The sequence below is a fragment of the Panthera uncia genome (assembly GCF_023721935.1).
Source record: "Panthera uncia isolate 11264 chromosome A1 unlocalized genomic scaffold, Puncia_PCG_1.0 HiC_scaffold_17, whole genome shotgun sequence".
Lineage (NCBI taxonomy): Eukaryota > Metazoa > Chordata > Mammalia > Carnivora > Felidae > Panthera > Panthera uncia.
In genome coordinates, this window is record NW_026057577.1 from 29,043,298 (window position 1) to 29,050,334 (window position 7,037).

Genomic DNA, 7,037 nt, shown 5'->3' on the forward strand with positions numbered 1-7,037 from the left:
CGGGGCTCCACCTGCAAGCAGCTGCAGTAGCCCTGAAAGGAGCGCTGAGGGGACCGTCTGTGGGCCGTGCTGAGTCTTTGCTGAACTTTTTTCGTTTTCAGTCTCCACAGGCCCTGGGGGGCTGAGTCCTCAGTCTTCGCTTTCCTCCCCAAGTGCCCATCTCCCTTGCAGCCTCGTGAGCCCCGTCTTTGGGTTGGACTTTTGAATGCTCAGCGTTCTGCCCTGTGAAGAGCTTACAGGCACAGTCCCGTTATACAGATGAGGAGACCAAAGTTCCGGAAAGGGAGAGCCACTGGCAACACAGAAAATAGCTGAGTTGGGACTGCCTCCCAAGCCTTCTGCCTCCCAGAGACAAGGCAGGGGAGCCGTTCAAGGTTTTCTAGACCCAGACCCCCTGTGCGGACCCACACACAAATCCCTGCCCCTGCTCCTTTTGTCTTCTCTGTTTTGAAATATCCTCAGCACAGACAGGCTAGTGCAACCGGGGCATCACCGCTCCCTGCCTGTGTGGCCTTCACCTCTCAGGGCCTCTGTTTCGTCATCTGTACCAGGGGGATGACCGTATCATCTCCTTCCTGGGTCCATCATGAGGAAGAGATGAGATGATCCTGGTAAAACGCTTAGCACAGCATCAGGTATCCTTACTCCCGTCCTGGTGTCGGGGATTGCTCAGGATCAGTGCAGCTGAGAGCCCTTCTCTGGTTCTGTCCCGAAGGCAGCCCACTTACTCGGAGCAGGGGGTCAGTGCTGCCTCCCACACTCTGCCAGGGCTGTCTGGCTCCAGCAGGCGGAGCGCATTCCACTTCTAGGACCCCGAGACCCAAGGACGGTGCGCCCGTAGCGCCACTGCTGGCAATAGAGCCCCTGCCCCGCAGCCTGGGGAAAGACGGACGTTACCTCTCACACCTTACGGTCACTCATCCATCGCCCCAAGGCGCTTCTCAGTGGCTCCACAAATAGCTGTGTTAGGCTGTTTTCATGAAGCTTCCCTGCTCATGGGGAAGCGAATTGTGAATCTGCTAGTGGCACTACCCCCTGAGCTTCTGTGACAGATGACGGAGAATCTGAGGAAGTAGGGGTGGAGGAAGGGATGCCAGGGAGCTCCCGGAAGTGGGAGGAGTGAGAGCAGGTTCAGGAGCTAGCCTGGGGGCGAAGGTCTCTCGGGGAGAGGGTGCCCTGAAAGGTGACATTTAGCCCCTTCTGCGGGCTGGTGCTGTTCCCACAGCTCTGCCCTGCTCACCTGCCCCCAGGGGCTGCCGGTGATGGCTAGCTCTCGCGGAACATGCTGCAGCCATACCTCACTTAAGCACCCGAAATGCACACCCCAGACCTTCCAAGAAAACACCAGAACCAAAGAAGTGGTTGGTGTAACTTTTAAAGATCCCTTAATTTAAAATAAAAATCAACACAAGTTCCTTAAAAATGCCCTGTGTCCCTGCGATCCCTGCCCTACCTCCACCCCAGCCTTCCCAACTAGGGGCTCCATTCTTTCAGCTGGCTGTGTCCTCCTTGTGACTGAGCATCACACACAGACTGGCCCTGCCTTCCCCTCCTGGGCAAAGAGAGTCAATCTCCCTTTTTTGGATCCTCAACACCCCGACCCCCGCCTGTGTTTTTCCTGGAGACCCTGGCTAAACATTCGGTGCTCCCATCTGGGAATGGATGCCCAGGGCTGGGGGAGCGGCCCCTGGATGTTTGGGGGGGGTGGACCACTGCTGGAGGGAGGTGTGTGCCTGCCCTGTGTCCCCTTCCAACAGAAGGCCAGAGGCAGCCCAAGCCTGGGCCGGCCCTGACCAATGAGCCCCAATGAGGAAAAGGAAGGAGAGGGAGAAGGGAAGGGCTCCGCTTGGCTCCCTTCTCTCTCTGCTTCAGCCACTGGGTGGCTGCCAGTGCCTCCGGGGTAGAGAGGACCACAGAGACCCTGAGCAGGACCGTGCTTTTCCCACAGAGGGCCGCCTGGCTCTGGGGCCAGAGGAGGGAACCCTGCATTGGGCTATGCACTAAATGCCTTATCTTTCCTAGTCTTTACAGTCTTATAAAATAAGTGTGTATGAGTAGTTTTCATTTTACTGCTGTGGAAATGGGAGCTTAAAGAGGACGTCTGCCAGATGGCAGACCGGGCAGAGGCTGGAACATAAACCTGGCCCACGTGGCTCCAGACTGCACCCTCTCAAGCACTCTGCCCTCTCGGCCCCACTCACACCAGGGTGTCTGGCCAAGTAGGGCATGGTTCTGGGGGGGCTGGAAAGGGTGTGACGCCCCCACCCCTTCTGAGAAGCCCCAGAAAGCCTGGTCTCTGTTTGCACAACTTAGACCGTAACTTGTTTCCGTGCTGCTGGTGGCCAGGAGGGGGTCAGCAACAGCTGCGGGTGCCCAGGCCACAGGGATGTCAGGAAAGAAGAGAGGAAAGGGATTTCGCATGCAGGGAAAATGCCTTTGTGCTTGAAGCCATATTCAGTGTCATGGTCTGAGAGGAGCTGCCCGGAATACTGTGCTCAGAAATCTTTCCAAAGCCAGGAGAGAAAGCCATGGAATGAGGGACGGGCCCAGTGCCCTTTCCAGACAAGTCAAATGAGGCCATCTCTGGCCATCCCAGGCTGGCGAGGGCAGAAATGCATCCCCTCCGTGGGATCCTGTGGCCAAATGCCGGACTGAAGCAGTTTGGGGAAGTACACACACTCACAAATGCTCACACATTCGTATGCACGTGCTCTCACATGGTCACACGCATGCACACACTCATTCTCACATGGTCACACACCTGCACATACATGCACACACTCTCACACACTCGCACACTAACTCCCCCCCCACACACACACACACCCCTCCGCAGGCCTGAAAGGCCCCAGACAGAGCCTGGGGTGCAGGTAACTGGAGGTGGCAAGGGGACTCTGGGACCTGGGAGAGGAAGGGGAGCAGCAGGGTCCCACTTTCCCCCCCAGGAACCTCTGGCTGTGGCCTCAGGACTGTTGGCAGCAGGCCACACACGTCTGAAGCCTGATGATCAGTTAAGTATTTTTTCACGTGTGTATCTTCTTTGGAGAAATATCTATTCAAGTCTGTGCCCATTTTTGAGTTAGGTTGTTGGCTTCGTTAATGTTATAGAAGTTCTTTACATACTCTGGATATATTTTATTTCGTAAAATATATGGTTTGCAAATATCTTCTCCCATTCTGTGGGTTGCCTTTTTACTCTGTTGATATTGCCCTTTGATGAATAGGAATTTTTCATTTTGATTAAGCCCAGTGTATCTGTTTTACTTTTGTTCCCTATGCTTTTGGTGTCATACCCAAGAAACCATTGCCAAATGCAATGTTGTGAAGTTTTGCCCTATGTTTCTTCTAAGAGTTTTATCGTTTTAGCTTTTATGTTTAGATCTCTGTCCCATTTTGAGTTGTGGTATCAGGGTCTAACTTCATTTCATGCAGAGCCCAGTTTTCTCAGTAACATTTCTTGGCAAGACTGTCCCTTTCCTGTTGAATGGCCAAATCATTTGGCCATATCTGCAAGGTTTTATGTCTGGGATCTGTTTTCTATTGGCCTATGTGTTGATTTTTATGTCAAAACCACACTGTTTTGATTACTGTAGCTTTGTAGTGAATTTTGAAGTCAAGAACGTGAGTTGTCCGACTTTGTTCTTTTTCAGGAGTATTTTGCCCAAGCAGAGTCCCCTGAGATTCCAAATGCATTTTAGGATGGATGTTTCTATTTCTGCAAAACAAAAACAAAAAACGTCATTGGGATCTTGGTAGAGATTTCGCTGAAAATGTAGATCTCTTTGGGTAGTATTGACACATTTACAGGATTAAGTCTTCTGGCCCATGGACACAGGATATCTTCCATTTATTTTTGTCTTCTTCAATTTCTTTCCATAATGTTTTACACTTCTCAGTGTGTAAATCCTTCATAGAACCTGGGTTAAATTCATACCTGGGTGTTTAATTTTTTGATGCTATTGGAAACAGCACTGTCTTCTTAATTTTCCACTTTGTGTTTAAAGGATTGCTTTGGCTTCAGGGTGGAGGGAGGGAGTAGAAAGAAGCTGGGAAGCCAGTCAGGAGATTGTTACAGTCATGCGGTCAAGGGACGGCGCAGGACCAGGGTGGTGGCACTAGAAACGGGAGGACATGGAAGGATGAGATCTATTCCGGAGGTGCAACAAATAGGACTTGGAACTGGGTTGGAGGAGTGGTGTGAAACAAGAGGAGAATTCAAAAGTGCTAATGTTTCCACCTTGAACATCCGGCTGAAAGGTGGTGCCAGTTTTTTCTAAAATGCAGAAGAATGAGGGAGAAGCTGTCGGGAGAAGAAAACTAATCGCTCTACTTTGGATGTTTCGAAGCTGGGGAAGCCAGTTCAACATCCGGCTGGGGTGTCAAAGAGGTTTTTCGATATCCGAGCCTAGAGCTCAGGGAAGAGGTCAGGACCGAGTTGCGGTGTTTGGGATTCATGACACTTAAGGGTTGTTAACAAACGGTGCCTGGGTGAGATCACACAGGTCAAGAAGAGTGCCTTGGGTTTCTGTAGCATCCAGAGGCCTGGCCGAGGCAGAGAAAGCTGCAGAGGGACCCGAAAACTTGTGTGTGGAGCCCTGGATGCCAAGGGAGGAGAACCTTTCCAGAAGGATAGAGTGTCAGCTGTGTTAAGTTACTGGTATGCCCATGGGATTTGGCCACATGAATGCCCTCAGTAGCCTTGGCAAGAACATGGTCAGTGGAGGCAAGAGGACTGCATCTGGAGTGGAAGGGCACAGAGGTGAGACAGATACGTTTTGTGGTCTGAGTGTGTGAATAGATGCCCTTTTGAGGGAACGAGAGCCCCGGAGGGGGGGAAAAAAAAACCTGGACATTGTCTATTCGTTCAGCCTCCTCCTTCATGTCTGGCTCAGAAGCCCCTTCCGCCATCCCCCATGCATCCATTATCATAGCCTTCATTACTTATTTGGAGTAGTTTTCCACTTCCTTTCTGCCTCCCCCTCCTAAAGAGTGAGCTGCTCTCAGGTAGGGACTCTGTCCCAGCACCCGGCACAGGGCCCGGCTCACAGTAAGCGCTCAGTAGGAACTACTCCAAAGCCTGGTTTCCAGACAGGCAATAGCTCATTTCTTCAACAAGGTGGGCTCAGGCCTCTTTTCTTCTCTGAAAAGGAAGAGGAGTCTTCCCAGATACGGGGGGGGGGGGGGGTGTCCTCCGGAGGCTATTACGCATGTGGATGGGAGGAAGCATGAATCGAGGGCTCTCCTGAGGTCTCTCCCCGGAAAGCAGAGGGTGGCCTGCTCTGCTCTGCTTCAGTCCACTTTGGCTAAGAGGCCTCCCCCTCACTCAGAGGGGACACCCGTGGGCCAGCAGGCCCCAGGTGGAGGAGGACGTCTGGTCCAGACGGCAGACATACGGCTGGGTAATCACGCCATCGAGCAGGTGACTTCATCTTGAGCGGGTGACCTGACCCTCTAACCCCTCTGGGGAGGAAGTTTCATGCTTAGGTAGTTTTCACCGTGTGCAGGATCCTCTCCCTCCAGTTCTATTGAAGGAAGAAGGTCTGCGATTGGGAAGCAGCAGAGACAGAGGGGAAAGACTTTGGATTAAATATCCTCATTTGGGCGGAAATGAGTTTTTGAGGGAACAGATGGAAAAACCACTCTCTCCCCTGTCAGTTGGGGCCAGTACGTCCCTATGGCTTCCTGGCAACAGCCCATAAATAATTCGAGCTCAAGGAAGCCATCTGCATGCAGGGACCTTTCCCTGATGACAACGCTCAGTCGGGCTCCCAGAGGTGGAGAATGAGGCAAACAGACCTGGGGGTGGCGTAGCCACACTGTGGTCGGTCGAGGAGGGGCGTGACCCGAGGCTAGCGTGTGTGTGTGTGTGTGTGCGCGCACACACACACACACACACACACTCCTGTATCCTCAGTTCTTCCAGCACACAGGCACAGGAGCTCAGAGCATATCTGAGAGCAAAGCAAGAACAGACTCTGACCTGCCAGGATGCAGCCTCAAATCCCAGTTCTACTGTGACAGGAAACACCACCAATCAGACCCCGTCGACTTCCAGCATAGAGCAGGGCTTCCTCACCCTCCTTGAGCCCGGAGCTCCTGATGCAAGCTGGGACCCTCTCCCAGGGACACGGGCACCTATACTCAGTTTGAATGACCGCTCGCCCTTGAGCCCCGCCCTAAGTACATTTCGTACTGGCTGGAATTCTCTAGCACTGCGAGCTTCTTGGCACCAAGTTCTCTGCCTCCCCCAGCATCCCACTTGGACACACAGTCAATGTACACCAATAAAGATAGCATATATTTATAAAAGAAATATAAAATATTTATATAAAATATAAAATATATACCAGTAAATATAAAATGTGGGCCATCCCACAGCAGCCCAGTTTCTCAGCCTGTGACAGTGCACACGGGCTGTCCGTCAGAGGCACAGGGGTAGCCGGACAGCAAGGGACTTGAGAGAGCCGTCACCAGTCCTGATGGGGAAAGGCCTTCTGGGGTCTCATGGTGTGGCCCACCCACCGGCGCAGATGGAAATGGTGAGAAGCCCCGCGGCTGTCAGGAGTGTGAGAAGACCTTTCCTCAGAACTCAAAACGTTTTTAACATGAGAGAATCCACCCCAATGGGAACCCCTGTGCCCTTGAGTGACGGGGAAGGACCACTATGTGGGGTTTATAGTTTATATCCTTGTGTCGACTCGACCACAAGGACACCCCATACAGAAAGTCAGTCTTGGAAGGTGGTTCTCAAAAGCTTACAACTTTTTTGGAAATCATGGAATTTATACCAGTAAGTGATTAAAAATAAAAGCCCTTCAGTCATCTTTCTAACCACCTTTTTAGCTTGAGAAAAATCCTGTTTGTGAACTTAGTTTTATTTCCTAATGCATCTATCATATTCGTGTTCATGTTTAAATTTGATTTGAATTTGATTTACTCTCAGACAAGAATTCAGGGTCTCTCTTTTTAATGTTTATTTATTTATTTTTGAGAGAGACAGTGTGAGCATAAGTGGGGGGGGGGGGGGGGGGGGGGGG

At 51.7% G+C, this 7,037-nt stretch overlaps 1 long non-coding RNA gene across 1 annotated transcript in view; it reads right to left on the bottom strand.

Annotated features, from left to right (window-relative positions):
• LOC125935521 (uncharacterized) overlaps positions 1-7,037 on the bottom strand; it is a 77,413-nt gene that overhangs the window by 30,226 nt on the left and 40,150 nt on the right. The gene's annotated exons all lie outside the window — the stretch shown is intronic.